The 18,736-nt window shown below is 38.1% G+C and overlaps 1 protein-coding gene across 7 annotated transcripts in view; it reads right to left on the bottom strand.

Moving 5' to 3' along the window:
* Positions 1-18,736, bottom strand: part of pde1cb (phosphodiesterase 1C, calmodulin-dependent b) — a 79,999-nt gene that overhangs the window by 20,387 nt on the left and 40,876 nt on the right. The window lies entirely within an intron of this gene.

Below are 18,736 nucleotides of genomic sequence, written 5' to 3'. Positions count from 1 at the left end.
ACTTCCCTGACATCTCAACATAATAAATTAATTGCAACTGATATTGGATGAATCTGGTCCAAGTTCCTGGTGTACTGAGCATGTTTTCTTCTGTGTAAATAAAGCTCTTGGTCAAAATATTATTCTTTTAAATGCGAAAAAAAAAGAAAATAAATAGTGGTGGGACATATTCACATGTTGTTTTCATACTCTGTTCTCCTTCTAGTCCAGATAAACTCTGATATTTACGGTATCTGTCTCCATCAACTAGATTGGCATAAGTATAGCACTTTGTCGTCAGAGAAACTGAATTGTCAAGCACAGTTGTAATAAATAACATAAATAATAGCCACATGTATCAGCTAGCTCCAGAGCTCTGGTGGCATGCATTCTACCACCCACTATACCACTTCACCTGATTACACCCATACATGATACGTTGCAGTATGATGAGAAAGTTTTCCTACATGCAAAATTAATTAGGTGGTTTAGGTTTACCTGTAAAAGAAAATTTACAACATTGCAAAAGAGTAACTGAAAGAATGCATCATATCTTCTTAGTGTTGTATATCAACACCAATTTACTTTTGCCTATATATTAATGTGTGTATGTCATTCCAAATATTCTCGAGCCCTGGCGAAAACCCACTATAAATAGACCGAAGAGCAAAGCAACTTAACATCAATTTCTGCACACTGCAACCTCTTGCAGCATACCACCTGCTGCTGTGCTGGAGGTCATGCGCTCCCTTTCACAGTGAATGCCCACAGAGGCTATGCTTGTTGTTAAATTATTAAGTAGAAGGGTGGAGAGAGTAGGAGGTTTCAGATGCTCTCATTGATTATATTCCCCGGCAGCAATTTTCACCAAGTAAACGCTGCAAAACGTTCCTGTGAAGAAGGTTGGAAAAAACCCTCAATCTAAATATTCATGAATGTAGTATGGCTCCATTTTTTATGGCCAAAATTGAGGTTGGGGACTGCTGTCATGTGTGTATAGCAGTGAAACGTCCTATAACACCAGATAATAATAATAATTATTATTATATTGAATGTCAAATGAAGCCTTTAAAAGTAGAGGTATAGCATGCAATCCATCTCTATATCTATCTGCAGAGAGTCTATGGAAACCACTGACATACAAATATCAACCTGCAGAGGATCACAAACATCATTCAAACACATTGTCTGAGAACAATGAATGTCTTCACAATTGTCCATATCAAACCGTCTGATATTTGTTGAGATATTTCAGTTGGGACCAAAGTGACAGCCTGACCAACCAAACAACAGACAGACTGACATTGCTATCTCTAGCGCCATGTGGCTAGCGTTGCCCAAAATAAAAAGGCTAACAGGATTGCATGAACAACATTAATCTGTGCCTTTAAAGAGGCGTTCTGGAGATTTACTTTCAACAACACACAAGTTATGTTCACTTGTTTTGCAGAGGGAGAAATGGATCACACAAATGTTCACATTCAGTGTTACTCGCCCAAATGTATTGTGCGTATCCAAGGTGTAACACATGTCTCAAGTTTATTTCCTTCATTGTAAACATTTGCAGGGTTACAGGGTTGTTTTTTTATTACAATCCATCAATATTAACCTCTGTGTTTACAAGCTTGCAGTCTTCTTCTCCACTGAGTTTGCTGTCACATTGCAGCATATTTGCAGCATATCTTGGCATGTTACTGCCACCTGTCAATCTCTGGAGTAATGTCCCAGTAGGGATGCTACTATTGAAACTACTTTACTTAACACTGTAAATACTATTTCTGACTGATAGATATGTTTTGTTAACTCCTCAAGACCAAAGCCAAGTTCCTGTGTCTTGCTTGCCACATGCCGATTAAAGTGAGGGGAGTTAGCAACAACCCCAGTTCATGTTCACTTAAGGTGGAATGACCATTAAGGTGGACCAGCCATTCTCCTGACAAGCAAATCCTCTTTGCTTTGCTCAACCTGTAAAATAAAATGTAAAATTGATTTGACCCATTTAACTGATAGCATTAAATGGTCAGAATTAGTATTGCCGGTTTACAGTTGAAGGGTTATTAACATCCCTGTGTCACAGCATTTGTAGGTCTGCACAAGATAAACAAAAAAAGGGACAGATTAAAATAAAAATAAAAACATCCAGCCACAAGAAATCTAAAACCTCTCAGCTATTTTAAGAATCACGAGGAAGTGAATGTATGAAGAGTAAGCTGCATCTCAGAAATCACAGTGCATGTCATTTGGCTGGCACTAATGATGGTTATTAAGAGCAGCTGTGCCAGTGAGCTTTCCTGCTAATACACTAGAAAAAAGAAAAAAAAAGATCCCTCCTTTAACAAAGCTTCTCAGACTATAATCCACAATAATCACTAATCATCATGATTGTTAAATTTTGATCAGTTGGTCATTTGCTATGACTTAACAGCCTGACACTGCGCTTACTTGGAAAGCCTGTGTTGAATGTCATCAGCACAGATGTTTTTACAGAAGTGAGTGCTTCTGTAAGAATGTGTTCTCCCATTGCATTTGGTTGGTTAACAATAGACTAAACTGGATGTACAATACATATTTGCTGTTCGGTCAAACGGTAAGTTACTAAATGTGGAGGATGAGGGAGGGCTTTATAGTGAGAATTAATGTTATTTCAAGGTGTTGAGATAAAAGTAGAAACAATTCAGAGAGGGAACGATGTGTTTCCTCACATCCCTAAAATAACATCTTAAAGTAAAAATGTGATACAATCATTCAAAATTAAGTTGACTAACAACAAAGACTTGCCTAGTGCCAAAACGTACAATAAATCAATGTCTCTAAAAACCAAAACTAAATTGGCTTATATTACCTGCTGTCATTAACAAGGGAGACAACACTCTGGGTTAATAGCACAGGTCATGCCCAATGTAACTCCCAGGCACAGAGCCAACATGAGAAATTCAGTTTAAGCCAGGGAAAAAGCCAATGTGATTTGCTATTGCTTGACACGTAGTGACACGTAGTCAACTAATTGTATCAATTAATTTCATAATGAACATCTTACTCTCAATCTAAGTGCTTCATGGGAAGTAAAAGTGAATCTGCTTTATATATGTGACTTAACCTCCAACATTCATACAGCACAGACATTACGAGCCGAGCATAGCAGAAGCAAAAATAATATAAATTCACTCGAACCAACATGAAAACAAGCTATCATCTAAAGGTTAAATACCTAGGCTGAACATTCTCTTGAAATCTACACCTCCACACATACATTTTTAAGAATAAAGAGTGTCCCATGTTCTGTACGGATTGTAAAGACCTCTAAGACAAATTTGTGACACATGTGAATTATATTAAGAAACTGTTGTGGCTATAACTCAGCTTTATAATGCAAGCAGCTGCAAATTCTGTCTAGTTTCAGTCTGAACAATACTCTGTTATCTGCAAACTGATATAGTTTGAATTGTCAGACTTATTATGTGCTTTTCACAGTTTGAAAGCTCAACGTTTCACAAACAGTTAGGTAAAGCTTGACCAGCAGGAGTGCTGATATCATGGTGTTGAAATCCACCTAAAAATGATTGTTATTATATGTGAGATATTAAAGTGAAGTGTCAAATTCAATATGCCATCACAGCCCTTTGGTCTTTATATGTGAACTATAAGTGGTCTAACTGTGAGTATCTGCTGGATGGAAAAAAAAAGACAATTTTCTCAAACGTGTTTTAACCTCAGAAGTCAAAATAACAAGGCTTTTTAGGTGAGGAAAGTGCATTTATGAGTGTAAAAGAAATATTTTGCTTTTGGTAGCAGAAAACTGCTGTACAAGTACTGCTGAATATTGCTTTTTATTCCTGGTAGCCCCGCTGTCATTGGGCAAAAGCAGGCTACACCCTGGCCATGTCGCTAGACATATAGAGACCATTTACGCTTACATCCCAAACTATACATGTTGATAGTATATTGAATATATTCAATAGAGTATATCAATTTAGAGTTTCCAATTTACTTTGCGTTGGACTGTGGGAGAAAGCCGGGGAACACAGGAGAACATGCAAACTCCACTTCGAAGGCCCATATAGTCCGGGTATTGAACTCTGGCCTCTTTTGCTGTGGTGATTTGCTAGCCACCACACCACTGTGCAGACCTTTTATTATTATTATTATAGGAAACATTTCTCATCAGCTACAATCATGCAACACCCCCTAACTATCCCCAAAGTAAATTATGTATCCTTAATATTGTTTAATAGATGGGTTTACTTGATCACTAAATTGACAAACAGTGGCCAAGGTTAAGCAGGCCAGTGAGTGAGCAAAGGCACGAGCCTCCAGATGTCTGCCTCTGTATCTGAAGAATGGAGATTTATTTGTTTTCCCTCAGGGAGGGTGAGTTGAGAGCACAGAGAGGAGATTAGACTAGGTATTCAGTATCTCCTCTATTCTTATTACCGCCAGTTCTTTAGCCTCAACTGACCTGCTTAGAAAGAAGAATGGAAATACTCAAATGGAGGGACTAGTGCCGAACTAGATGCGCCCTGCAGTATACAGTGGAGCTCCACAATGCTCAACCTCTCGACAGCTGTTGTGACAGCCAGAAGTGAACATGGAAAACAGAGAAATTCAACAGCAAAGTGTAACGTAGCAACAAGTTTCTCCTTCCTCCAACAATTGCTTTGTCACTCAAGCAGAAAAAAACACTCCCTGCATATCCACAGGGAACAACATTTGAAAAAAAAAATCAAATGTATTGCATTCGGACCTGACTCATACTAAAAACTCATTTCTGCTTTAAGAAGCCGTAGAAACAGTGAGAACCTATTCTCCACGCAGCAGAAACGAGGATAGAATAGATGGGGCTAGTTTAAGCAGAGAGTCCTGCCAGGATGCAAAAAATGGTCGCCATCTGTGTTCTAATGACATTCTAGCGTAGACGGTGTGTAATCAATGGCCTGGGGTCAATGTAATCACCCGGGAAGATAAGCGCGCTTTCAGGGAACACACACAGGTTTTCAGGCTGATAAGCAGCACAGACCTGTAAAAACATAATGACTAAGTTAAGCCATGGCACGGAGTCTGCAGCCTCGACTGTGATTTGTGACTGCAGCTGAGAAGAGGTTCATCTATAATATAGAGTCCTGAGATGACTACATGTTCGCAAGACAGATGGGGGGAGGCCGGAATCTGAGTCATGGTTTAATCTGCAGTTGGCCTCTGATCAACTGAAAACAGCTCAGTGTTGAACCTGTTTTCTGTTGTGAACAATCAATTCAACCCCACTCAACTTATTAGATTTCCTCTACATCAAGAAATGGCCTGCTGTTGGAAGAATAGGCCTACTATGGTCTAAATGATATATATAGAGAGATGTGTTTAAAGTAATTGTAGCATATTTACATTTTTCTGTATACAATTCGATACTGTCCGTCAGTTAGAAGACATTAATTATTTTTAATAAGGTGATACAAAAAATATCCTTTGAAATAAATGTGAAGCCATAAGTCTGTCAACTGACAGAAACACAATGAGCAATTATGTTTCCAACTCCTCAGTTGTGATAAGTGGTTGCTTCATTTTGTCTAACGAGAAAGTAAACTGAATAATTTAAACTGTAAGACAAACAAAATAAGACATTTTAAGGCGTGAGTTTAGCACCCGATACATTGTGAGGCTTACTGTCCTATGTCCTGACATTTTCTGACAAAATCTCACGTTTTGAATGTGTATCTGTTGTTTGACTTCTTTTCTTAAACATTATACAATTCTTATACAATTACATATTAAACCCATTTTTCTATAATCACATAATAAATATGTATTTGTGAAAAGAAGATTTATTTCTTTAAAGGTTTTTCTACTCTGTCAAAAAAGTAGAAAAACACACATGCAATAGTTGGTCCTGATCAGTTACTTTAACTGTAAAATCTTGTCAAGCACTAAACATCAATATTTAGTTTGACCCTGCGATAAGCAAACACATTCAGCAGTAGATATTTCAAATGATTACAGTTTGAATTACATTACTATACCACATTTAATTAACATTTTAATACTTAAAAATGCATGATGTATATGCAGAAAAGCAGTTTTACAGAAAATTAAGCTAAAATATATATTTGTTAGAATATATAAATGAGTTCCCTCTGAGGTGTTGAGATCAACATATTTTAAATTAAATGTATTGTAAATATTATCTTCTGATTCACAAAACATTTCTAGTGCAGACAGTACAGGCCATTGTGTTCTGTTGAAATGTCCTCCCTCCTCTCTTGTTCAGTGTTGCTGTGGAACGTGAGCTAAATGCCTAAATAGTATGTATACACAAATGTTAATGCGACACCCACACTGAACACATTGAGTTGGCCATTTAGGTTTGGGTGGGAAGAGCAACAGCAGGCACTGGCTGAAGGTTTTTGCTGCCGTTTATGGCTCTAAATGAAATTAACTATGTTGTCACAGTGCAAGGGAGCTGCACTCTTTGAACAATAATGGTTACTCCTTAAAAAGTTCTGATATCTGTTCTAAACAAAGCCTTTCCCGTGGGAAGTCGCAAATGACAGATGTGACAAGAATGGCGGGGGGACAGAAGAAAACCTTAAAAAAGATCAGTGGTTAGCTGAATGCAGCCCACTCATGTCAAAGACTGCCACTCAAATCCACAAGATGAATGTGAAAAAAAGATAATAAAGCTATGAGCACACAATTAAAAGAGAGAGAAATAGAAATAACCAAACCTTTGGATCAAAATCCTTTGTTCATACTGTAGAAGGTGAAATTAATTTACTAGTTTAATGCAAAAAACAAACAAACAGAGACAATATTCAGTGATAAAACACTGTCAAATACTTACTGTCAAGTCTTTGTTTAGTGTCTACCTGTTATGCATGGCACCACACAGAAACCCATAAGCTATTTTCAGATACCATGCATGTCTTTTTTTCTGCCATCACTGATTATGGACAAAATTAACAATGATGAAATAATACACCATTCACTCAAAACTTCAGCATTATTGTTAATTGTAACACAACAGTAAGATTTAAAAAGAGCTTGAGTACCCTACATTAAAACAGGTAGTAATATAAAGAATAACCCATTGTCTTGGGTGGCTTTGTACTATGTCTGTGTGATTCTACTTATGAACAAAGAACAATGTTAGAAAAGCTGGAGTTGACTCTAGGTCGTCACTTCACTCATCCATTAGATTCCTGCTGTGGAGGATGATGAGATTTCCTGCATATATTGATGCTACCTGACACGGGAATGTGTTTTATGGCATGTAGATATTTTTATGGTTGTCTGTTCTACTTCATAAGGAATGTCGCTGTTTCTGTATTTTGTTGACTCGCAGCAGATTTGATGTTGCCATGACAGAGTCAAATAATCAATCTGTCAATACATACTAATTTTGGGGCAAGATCTTAGGGGTGTAGCATGTACATAAAACAGAGACTTCAACCTTCAGTCACAGCTCCAATGAAGGCTATACCGTTGTTGTCTTTAGTACAGCTGATCATCTGTTAAAGTGTAAAAAGTGAAATAGTCTTATCTAAAGTGGAAAGTGAAGGCCAGATCAGAGGTTTTATATTCTCCCTTTTGACTCAAATTAACTTCAGGTGGTTTGGTGGAAACTGGATGGAAGTCTTTTGACTCCGGCAGGTAGGTTAGGAAATATAAGCAGACTGTGTGCAGTTCGCTGCCGTTTTAATACCCAGGCTTACAGGGCTCAAGCCTCAAGGACCTGGCCCAGAAAGAGCATAACTGGGAGACCAGCGTAAGAGCTGGGCAGGCAAACCACAAAGCTCTGGACGGGAAGTTGAAGAAGGAGTTGGCTAACAACAAACAGTGGGAGAGGAAGGAAGGCCAACCTGGCCAATGAAGAACAGAGGTGGGAGACAAAAGTCAAACGGGTGGTGGATGAGAACAAGGACCTAGAGGAGCTCGGTCTGAAAATGTTTAATAAAAGAGGAGAGGTTTTTTGTTTCGCAAAAAGACTGAAGAGAGACAGACACAGCTGCAGAAAATGAAAAGCAACGTGTAGAAGAAGATAACAAAGAAAGAGAAGAGGGAGAAGGCTTTGATAAAAAGGAAAGAAAAAGAGGAGAATCCCAAAAGGTTTTTTGTGCTGGATGCAAAAGAAGCAGCAAGGTGGAGGAGGCTCCTGTTTGTTCTGCTCTGGTTGGACAGTTTCTCCCTCAGCCTCACCCCCCATCTCCCTCCTGCTTCACCTCATCTTTACTGCTCTGCACCGGCCGTGGAAAACTACCAACCTCACTGACTCTTGCAGTATCAACACACACACACAAACACACACACACACAAACACACACACACACACACACACACACACACACACACACACACACACACACACACACACACACACACACACACACTCAAAACTGTATAAAATGAACAGCAAAGTTAACTTCAGATAATTTTCATTCCTTTTCAAAACCAATTAAATAGTTTCTACCCCTTATTTCTGGCGCCCTTCCTCAAACCACACACACTTTTGAACATGGCCTTAACTTTGTGTAGGTGTGTGTGTGAGGGTGTGGGTTCACAGTCACCAATTTCTGATGTTTGTGCAGCTTTAAATGGGGCTTGTGGAACCTTATGTAGATTTGGTGGAATTTACTCACTGCAATATGTCCGGCTATGAAGTTCAAACATATTTAAACCGTTTACTTTTTGCTGTCATTTGGAACCCAGAATGTTAAAAGACTGCTTTGGGCAGTTTATGAAGTGGGTGTTTTTGAAAAAGTGAGATTTGTACTGATATATACATGTAAGTCAGCGCAGCCTTAAGAGTGTGGAAGTGAAGAGCACACAGGTCCTGGGACAGGATGTGTACAGATTGTAAAGTCCTTCAAGGCAAATTGTGTATTTGTGATTTTGGGCTATACAAAACAAATAAACTGACAATAACTATATCAACAATATGACCCATTTTTAAAAAAAAATATGGAATTATATTACAGAGTGTTGGAAACAGGACAGCAATCATCTTTGTATGTCTCCATGGTCATATCAATGTGGACATAGAGATATAAGTCGTTAAAGAAAAACAGCAGCAAATTCCAGCCTGCACATAGTGACTCAATGAGAGGAGATGGACCATTTGGCAACAGCAGAGGGTGGGTGTTTGATTTACCAGCAGCCAAGTCATCATTTTAAAAGGTTGAGCATTCATCTGCCATATGGGCTTTGAGTGTCCCGCTTAACTCTGAACTAAAGCACGACGAATTTCTATTGCAACCCAAGAATGTTAATCAAAGCACAGGCTCTGATATTTAGATTTGGTTTGCTTCGCAGTAGATTATTGAAATGGAGACTGTATTAATCCAAAGAATAATACAAGTGTTTGTTTGTTTAAACACCGAAAAGAGAATTCACTTTCTAGGGTTTTATTCTTGTCTTTGTTTGAATTTTTGAGATATGGGAACATGTCAACTTTACTATAACAAAGGCTGATGGTGAAAAACCAGGAGTAATTAGACAATCGGTGACTTATCAAACCTCGGGTCTTTTTATTTGACTCCCTTCTTGAACCAGCATCAAGGGACATTTTTAATGAACTAGTTTTTGGAGGATTCAACAATTGGTCTAATTTTTCCAACGCAGATGTTTTTGTGTGTAAAGTTGTTTACATGTCATCAAACGTATGTGTTTGTTTGAAAGAGATTCAGTATCAGTTAAATTTTGAAATTAAATTAGTATATTATATCATTTTATATTAAATCATTTTAATAACGCGTTCTGTCTTGTGCTTCAAATCCCTTTTTGACTTTGTAATATTTTAATGAAACCATGATCTTTATCAAACCTCAACCAAGTGCACAGAGAGCCTAAACAGAGACATATAATACATGTCACTACTTACTATGAGCGAATATTAATTTGCAAAAGTGTCCAGAAAACAAGTATCACCATTTAGGACTTGAAAGAAACATTCATTACAACTTTTTTTAACGTTGAGTTAAAATATCTTTCGCTCCAAATGAATTTTTTATTGAGAAAAAAAGCCTCTTAGGTTTCGAGAAATTCTGCAGTATGATTTACAATACTGTTGTGAACACAGACACTCTTGTCTCTGTGATGGTGTATTGATGGGATGTTATGGCAGCTGAACTCAGAGAGACTTCCAATGAGTGTTTTGGGTCTCCTCTGAACTATAAAAGCAGTTAATAACCACATGATTTCATTCAGCTGCCAATCTGCCACCACTACCAGCACATCTTCTTCGTTCTGCCCACTGATGTGTCGGTTCTGTTGGTACGCTTTGTGAGCGATGTAACGTCAGCGAGTGTGCAGTTTAGGCTTTTTCTTCGTGAATAAATGCAATGCATAAAGTTGGACTACACATCATATTGTTGTAACCCTTTACAAAATCAAGTATGAGTCTCTTCCCTTTCTCTGGGTGAAATCTGTACAAATATAATCACTGTAAAAAGCACAAATCACCTAACGTGTATGACACCTAAAGAAGACAGATATGGCCAATTAATGCTGTGACCACACCATTAATTAGCAGAAGAGGAAAAATGAGTTGCAAGGGAGAGGAGGTCAAATAGAACCATACAAAGTTACAGTAAAAAATATGAGCCCACTGGAATGTAGCATCGCATAATTACGGAATTAATGGCCTCACTAATGATTGTATTATCGTCGGCCTTTTATTTAAAGTGGTTTGAGCAACACATCATGGAAAAGTGAAAGTGTTTTTGAAATGTGCTGTGATCTGTGATGTATCATTTCACATCACAGTCACACAGGAGTGGCAGAGACACAAACGTTTGACATGTTTTGTTGGCCATTTATTCAGTAAATTGGTGCAGTACAATTTATCCACTTAATGATTAATGATCTACTTTAAACATATTTCTAGTCTGCTTTCAAACATGTGGCTACCTAAAAGATCTTCCCTTTCACAATCCCCGAGAAATTAGTCAGCAGTGATGTATAAGTATACCAAATCTTTTATATTAGTGTGGGAAGTGAAGAAAAAACACAGGTGTTTTTTAGATGAAACGGATTACAATAAAGATACTACATTAACTTTTTTGATTAAACCCTAAAATTATTGTTTACAGGAAGTGCAGAGAGTATAACATCCAAAATCCCCACTGTTAAGCAACACAGAGTTCATATTTGCAAAAATAGCTGGAAATATACTGCAGCACCCAGATAATGTTTCTGTTATTCTCTCTGTGATACTTGATTAGCAAAGCCAGCTGAGTGAAGCAGCTCTATCAAACATTCAACACACTATCACACAGGAACCCAAGTCTGTTGGTCCTTGGTGTGTAATCAGTAGCCTGACATGAAACAACCCAACTGCACGAATTGACCTCACCGAGTTACAGCTTTGATTCCAACAATTCAGTTGTGGAACATACTGTATGCTGCTCCTTTCCGCTATATCTACAGTATGACACCATTGACCTTCCACCATATGTGCCCGTAATGTCCACTCTGAAAGCACTTTTCAGTACTGAGTGTTTCGAAGGTAATTAAAAACCAAACACAAAAACAACAACAACGAATAAACACCACAGCATCTATAATTTCACGTACAAATCCGCAACTTGATTTCTCCCCAGTGACCATACCTACAGTACTAGCTGTGCTCTCAAAACATGCTCTCTCCTATGACATCTGTCAACGCTGAAAAAATAATCCCTAACGCTCTGTAGGGATGAGTTATATAACCTCAGAGATAAAAATATGCATCCAATGGCCAGCGCAGGTCTATAGGAGACAAAGACAGAGAGAAATTATACGTGTACATGAGTAATGACATCGTTTCTGACACAGTGAACGTTTTATGACCCCAAAGTTTAGACTAGAATTCAATTAAAAAACGTAAAAGGTTTAAATTGGCATTTCCTAAAGGTATGGATACACATTTACATATATATATGCACCAAAATGTGTGTTATAATTAAGTGGAGAGAGATAAGAAATTGATTGTGAGATAGAAAATGCTTTTAGATTACATATATTTTACAAATGGCTGAACAAGTCACATTGGGAAACAGAATTACAACTTGAGAATTTTTATTTCACTGTATATTTCAGTTTCTTTAAGTTTTTTTGTTAGCATCGCACTAGTTCCATGGACAAAAGGGACTGTTCCATGGCATTTTGGAAAATTGCAGACACATTATGATATTGACACATTTTAGTTTGTTAAATATGTACAATATTTCTGGCAAATTCATGACACGCGCACTGGCAAATTTTGTTCTTATCAGTGCGTGTATGTTAGTGAATCAGAATCATTCTAAATGTAAAGGTGTGTGCCCATTATTGGCATCAGCTTACTTACCGAACTCCTCTCTCTATATGGAAATTTGCCTGGAGATATATCATTGTTGTAAGAGAGAAACATTCTGTACACAATTTCATGGCACTAGAGCTGGTGGAAATAGCCAATCAGCATAGGCCAAGTCAATAAAAATAATGAAAATCCAAACTGTGCATCTCGAATAAGAATCAGGAAAGAAATTGATAAATCCCTCATTTTAAACACAGATTTGTACTTATGCACTGATTGACAATGTGGCCCATTTGCTTTGTTGAATAAAATGAAAACTCCACAGAGGACCTTTATTGTTTAAAATAGTGCTCTCTAATATTTTCTTTTCTAAACTGCTTCTCCCACATTGTTGATCAATTATATTTGGCCATGTTTTGTCAGTTCATTCAGTGTCCTCTATGTCTCTGAATCATAACAAGGTCATTACATGCCAGTAATTCACTCACAACAATATAATACGATAAACCCAGACTTGAATTCCCATGTCAGATGAGTCATACGGAGTATGCTTTTTTTTTCTGTTTGTTAGCCACGAAGACACACACACACATATACACACACACACACACACATACACACACACACACATACATACACCTACACACACACACATACATATATCTTTACACTCACATAAAGTTGTGAACCTGCAGGCAGTGGTAGCATTTGCAAAAGCAATTTTGAAAGTGTACGTTTCACTGCTTCAAATCTTTGCGAATAGTCTTCACAAATCACAATGGAGAAGTGGTTCCTCAACCCCAAACTACAGCCACGGTGACCTCCAGTAAACCACTTAACCCTGAGTTGTCTAATCAATGCTACTCATTTGCCCATAGTAAAAATAAAAAAAACTGCGGCCAGCTACCAAAAGTCCAACAATGTTAAGTAAAGTGTTGCTTGTTGAACCCAGAACTAATTGCACAAAATACTCACATTCTACAATTAGATCTAATTGCTGGGCAACACATTACATGTCTTAATGATCTCCGAAAAGCAATCCACCTGCAACACTAGTCTAATTATCAGATGTTATTTTTAGGAATCTTTCTGTCTTGGATTAGCTCGCACCACAGTGGGTGCCAGCTACAGGTGTTGTCATTGCCAAATGGTACTGCTAAGCTAACGATAACACCATGAATTTCCGCCCAACGTGACGGGCCCATGTGAGTACAGCCAACTGAAATGTCTGAACGATAACAATAAATGGGATGTGTAAAGAAGTTCTCTCGCGCTGTGTTGAAAGTGCAGATGACTTGCTAAAAAAAAATAAAAAATGAACTGAAGATTGGTACTTTGAAGACTGGGGTAAATAAGATGAAGCAGCACAAAGAATCAACTGAACAAAGCCTTCCCACAGGCAGATGGAGGAGGATGGGCCACATTGCTAGCAGACAACACGGAAGAGAAGACGTTTATTGATAAGTATTTGTGCATGTCACAGTCATTTCCTCAGCTGATCGTAGATTAGATCAAATTAAATTAGACTCAACTTTGCAAAAGGTTTGTAAGTTTGCATTTGAAAATGGAGTCAATGATCAATGGAAGTTGAAATAAATAATATTTTGTAGATTTATAAATATATTGTTCAAATTGACGTTTTTATCAAAAGATGATAATTATGATAATGAATGAGGAGGAATAATAAGTGCACTCAATGTAATGTGACAGAGACGACTCCCGAAAGCAGGGAAGGTAATCCCCCCCAAATGTCTTGAATAATTGAAAATAGAAGATACCTTTGGAAATACTGTAAAAGAATGGACCCCTTTCCTGGGTCTCTCCAAGCACAAGTCGGTGCTAACATGTGTAAACATGCTATCTCAACATCTGCAATCTAAGTTTGGCTTCCTACCTACCACATTTGGTACTGGGGCCTTTTATTTCAACCCACCTCCCTGTTAATATTGGACTCCCTGTTGTTCCTTTTATTCTTTTCCCTTGATCCTCCTGTGACACATTTCATCCAGCCACCTTGCTGTTGTTTATATCTTTGATCTGTTGGCCAATTGTTCAGTTGACGGAAGCCGTCTGCATCATCCTCCTCTTCTCCTCTGACTCCTCAAATTTGAGGTTTGTGGCATCAGCCCTCAGGAATCGTTCTTAGCTGCATTGCTCTTCAAGGTCATCTTGTTCTGGGTGACACCTCCTTGCTGGGCGATTTGAGCAATTTGACTTCTTCGCAGAGACCTTGGATATACAACTCTTCATTCTGGTACATTTTCCTGAATGTTTTGTTGTATGTCTTGCATGCATTGGCACATTATGATCCTCCTACACATCTGTTTCTGATGACCACAGCAGACTATGTTTGTCCTGATGCAAGGTGTCCTTCACCTGCAGAATTTGAGCGACTTTGAAGGAACCCTTTCTCCAGTGCTGCTCTTCAGTGCGGTATATCATTTCACTCGGGAGAGTAAGCTCCGCTGAAATCTCACACGTATTGGCCAAATCACTACAGCTCAAGACTTGCTCTTTTTCAGGCTGTCTGGGGCCCGAGGTGGTGTCTCTTCCTCTTTTGAGGCCTTGAGTTTCATGCTGAACTCCTGTGCTAATGTATTTATCTCTTCCAAAAGGACTTTGTTTGTGTCCACCATGAACAGACATTTGACTATATTGTGGTCAGTCTCCTCCAGGCCTGTGCATGTGCCTGCTCTAAGAGGGCCAGCATTATTGTGGAAGCCATTGACCTGTTTCTGAGGTGCCTTTTTGTCTATGAGGACGGCATTATGGTTGTGCAAGGGTTTCATTGTGAGGCCAGTAGTTGGCTTAGCATAGGGACTCAAAACCCTCTAGGGCAATTATAACTAGTTTCTAGAACAGTGTTTTTCAATCTTTTTTGGGCCGCGGCACATTTACTACAATAAAAAAAATCATGTTGCGCACCAACAACCCAAAAAGTTACAAAATGTCACATTGTTGCATAATAAAGTATACATGGTAGGTAATTATTGCATGGCATGGAATAGTATTGAATTATTAGGCCAGGCACTATATTGCAGGCTCAGACGCTCAACAATGGAAAATTATTTGTGGCAACTAAATAATATTTTAGGGACAGATTAAGTGAAATTGGACATTTCCCCACGTACTCCTGACGATTGAAAACTGTTCACTGTTCTAGACAATGCACATACAAACACTGAATTCAGGTGAGCGTAAGTCTGACTGTTAAGAAGAACGTTTTCGATTATTAATTCATGCTGTGTATCTTTCTTTTCTAGCCTTCACACTAAGAAAAGATTACTGTATTTTATAATGAAAGACATCGGAACAAGACATAGTCCTACTTCATCGACTTCTAACCAGATGTACAAATAGCAACAACAACAACAACCACCGCAGCAGAGGAATATATGAGCTGCAAGACAATGCAAGAAGGTTTAACATTTAGTGGGGCCCCTGGGAGGGTCCAACTGGGGAAATTGTGAAGCAATTGTGGAGCAATTGTGGAGCAATTATGGAGCGTGACAATCGACTTTGACTGTTCTTTCATGGGTTATTTCCGTACGTGTGTTATCTCAGTAATAAAGAGCCTGAAGCGCTGAGAAGTTTAGATGTGAAGGTTATGGATGGATACAGAGGGGAGTTGCGGATGACATAACCTTATACTGAACTTAATGTAAAGGTAATCACATCACTGAAGGGAAAACTAAATAGCATAGGTGACTTGTGGGTGGACATTGACTTAGAAGTGGTTGAGACAACAGTGCTTTCAATTAGATTCTCTGTTTGACTCCAAACGAGAACATAACAACAGATGTAAAATGCTCAGACTCTATCAAAGGTTATCACAGCAGTAATCCAGACATAGTAAAATCCAACTATGGCTGCCTCTGTGTCACTTTGTTGATGAGATAAGGTGTCGAAAAACAAAGGCTGTGTCCCAAACATGGTGCCCCATTCTCTTAAACTGAATTAGATATGTTCATGAAATAATTTTGGTTCATTCTAAAACACAAAGAGGAAGAGAGAAGGATATATAGAGAGATAAGGAGGAGTGGACATGAGAACACAGTTATCTCTCTGTCACATGAACACACACACGAACACACAACCACACAGAGAGATCAATACAAGCTGAAAAGAGGTGCACTGTGGTGAGAGAGGTCATCGTTGTTTTGTCCTTCAACCCCTGGACAAAACAAAGACATCAGAGTGCACTTTATTTGACAATTGGCCACACCACACAACCCAGAAGACCTTGCAACTGCAGTGTTTATCCCCTGTGAATAATTATTCCGTCCAGTTGGAGTGCCTCACACATGAGCATTTCAACACCCAAAACTGTCCCTGGTAACATATGAATTATATCAAATTTATGCTGAGCTTTTGAGAGAGAATAAATGAAAAAAAGCTAAACATGAAAAGATAGCTCTTGAGTTAAGAGTTTGTGTCCTTGGGTATTTGTACACAGTCAACAACGCTACATGCAGGAAAGTACAATCCTATTATGAGCTTAAATGAACACAATGGCCAGCACCACAGAGAATGGGCGAAATGTAACTTAGGTAGAACATACAGTTTTTCAATAAACTTTCAATCCTCCCTTTCCAAGCCGATAAACTAGAAGGAGAGTATAAATTAAAACATACATAATTCACAGAGTTTTTAAATGATTTAAATAGGTTGTAAAAATAAATCATTACCGTATTTTCCTCGCCCATTCATTATTTAACTGATTTATATTGTCGACTCCAACTTTTTTAATGATATTCTTATTTTTAAAACATTCATCATTTCATTTTCCATTTTCTCTAATTCAACATATTTTTCTTCACTTAAAGCGACAGTTGTGTCTGGAAGCCTCGAGCAGACTGGGAGTTAAATTGTCAGTCCATCATTCTTACTTTCACAATTTAATTGCTTTGTTGGAGCAAAAAGGGCGATGCAAATCCACCCTCAAATACTAACTTTAATGCTTAAAGATGTCTTTTGATCTGGGAACAAATTGTGAGTGGTGATAAAAAAATAAGGATAAACAGCATCCATTGAGATTCAATCTGTAAGTAAAACACTCTGTCAGCTCTTATGAGTGTATTTAAAGATGCGTCTTTGAATAAAGCGCCACTACTGTAAAAAGGCGTATTAGTGTTGCCAGTGAGTGGTAGTGGGACTACTTTCTTTGTAAATTACTTTGTTCTCATATCATCCGCACCCGTCACTCAAGCAGTGGTGGAAGAAGTAGTCAGATGGCACTCGGCAGTCCACAAACTTGTTATTCTCGCTATCAATATAAGCTGCTGAAATCTTAATCAGTGTAGATTGATATGACTGCCTGTGTTAATGAAAAGGTAGCCATGTGCACTGATATAGAATATTTAGGATACAATACATTGAGATGCATCCACAGTTTGCATTTCAATGCAAGAATCATGACTAAATAGGATTATGGGGACATTGAAGATTCACACTTCTGTACTTTAGTACTATAACTTGAGTAAATGCAGTTAGTTATGTTCCATCACTCTAATCAGCTGTGCATAAGCACATGCACTGTGAATTCACCATTATTCAATGATCATGCAGGGACATATCCATCACTATATTGTCTTTCAGGAAACACAGTACAGTGTAGCCTTGAGTAAAGTACTCTTTCTTGCCTTTGTTCAGCTCTGGGCTATAAATATGAAGGTCGAGAGAGCTGAAGGAACAGTCACTCCGAGGTGATTTGAAATGATTCTATTATTACTTAACATAATGTATGCTGATGTGTGAAAGTCGACAGATACAGATGGTTATTGATGCCAGTTCCCTTATCGTACATTGGTGACAAAAAGATTACTTTTCCTGTGTTCATATTACATTTCCAAACTTTCACAAGCAGAGAAAAAGCAAAAGAAAACTCTTGCTTACAGGCATCTAGAAACACCAAATGTCTCCATAAAACACCAAGTTTGGCAAAATTAGGATTTGTTTTCACAATTCAATAAGCTTCATTATGTTTAGCGGGAACAAACAGTAGATGGTGAGGTTGTTGAGCTTGCTGGTCACTTAGTTACTACAGATTGTCGGACTGGGAAAGGACGTTTCCGTTGGACACCCCCAGTTTAATGAGGTGATGCTTAAAACGTCTGTTAGTCTCATATTTTTCTGTATCCGTAGGATTGCAAATGGGGCTGCACATGTATGCACAATAAATTAATAATAGTACCTAATGTGAGTGTACATTGGTCCCATGGTGTGTATGTCCATTTACTAAGGGGGATACAAATGGAGACATTCTGCACCAAAGTAGAATTGGTTACAGTACAACACTTTTTATTGGCCAGGTCTGATTAAAACCGCCCCCAGAACCGACCCACTACTTGTCTTCTTGATGACATTTGAGTTAACCCCAGCTATTTAGCATTTATAAGCAGTTCATGAGATTTTTTGGTTGTGTTATGCGTTTACGTTAAAAGAAAATGTCGGCAGATATATTATGATTTTTTTTTTTTTACTACAAGAATACCA

Source organism: Clinocottus analis, unplaced genomic scaffold (genome assembly GCF_023055335.1).
Source record: "Clinocottus analis isolate CAN_PGR_092001 unplaced genomic scaffold, fCliAna1.0.p SCAF_11, whole genome shotgun sequence".
Classification (NCBI taxonomy): domain Eukaryota; kingdom Metazoa; phylum Chordata; class Actinopteri; order Perciformes; family Cottidae; genus Clinocottus; species Clinocottus analis.
This window is presented reverse-complemented; position numbering and strand designations above follow the sequence as displayed.